The sequence below is a fragment of the Oryzias melastigma genome, linkage group LG11 (assembly GCF_002922805.2).
Source record: "Oryzias melastigma strain HK-1 linkage group LG11, ASM292280v2, whole genome shotgun sequence".
NCBI classification, from domain to species: domain Eukaryota; kingdom Metazoa; phylum Chordata; class Actinopteri; order Beloniformes; family Adrianichthyidae; genus Oryzias; species Oryzias melastigma.
This window is the reverse complement of record NC_050522.1, coordinates 1,591,481-1,592,260: the sequence shown is the minus strand read 5'-3', so window position 1 is coordinate 1,592,260 and position 780 is coordinate 1,591,481. Positions and strand designations below refer to the sequence as shown.

The 780-nt window shown below is 43.2% G+C and overlaps 1 protein-coding gene across 1 annotated transcript in view; it reads left to right on the top strand.

Annotated features, from left to right (window-relative positions):
• Positions 1-144: 144 nt before the first annotated feature.
• Positions 145-780, top strand: part of fndc5b (fibronectin type III domain containing 5b) — a 36,205-nt gene continuing 35,569 nt past the window's right edge. The window contains exons 1-2 of the mRNA XM_024257930.2: positions 145-294; positions 603-697. The gene's annotated coding sequence lies outside the window, so the exon portion shown is untranslated. The remainder of the gene's footprint in view (positions 295-602; positions 698-780) is intronic.

Genomic DNA, 780 nt, shown 5'->3' with positions numbered 1-780 from the left:
CATCTTTTTCAGGGATGCATTTAGCTGCAATCTGTTTTTCTGTCTGAAACACGGGCGCTAAAACACTCCCACATCCTCTTGTCCTGAGAACAACTCTTTGACCCAGCATGCCTTGCGCTTCTCGGATCACATGACCGTGACCGTCCAATCGGCAGTCTTTATTAATCCCAAGCAGGAAGCGACCAGACACACACGTTGCTGAGCTGGGAAATGTTTGTTGCTACGAGGAGCCGCCTACCCGTCGAAACTGTCCGAGAAAAGCGTCTAACTAGTTGTCATTTCGCTGTGGAATCGGTGAGTCCGTTATATGACTAATTTAATATTTTGCACGCAGCACAGTGCTGCGTATTGCCACATTTAAACTATTTTCGTCCACATGACGTGTGCTTATGTTATGTTTATGCCAGGTGTCTCTGATTGTAAGTGCTTTGATTATGAAACAAAATACTTTACTGTTGTATAAGTTGTTAATATAATTATTAGTGCTTAGGAAATTGCACTGTTTGTATTGCGCAATATTTATTTAAAGATGAGTCTATTTAAATTATTAATATATAGACCTAGAATGTGCACATAGATGAGGGTCCTGTTTTTTTATGCAGGCCACTTATGATGGCGAGCTAAGCCCGAGCCTGAACCCGGTTAAATGCTGGAGCCTTCCGAAGGACATTTCCCATCCTGTACCCTGTCCATGCTGGTAGGAGGCTCCTGTAGCCTACAGACTCTACTGACAACAAACCATAGACTGTATATAAAATAACTGGACGAAGCAAGCCCCCC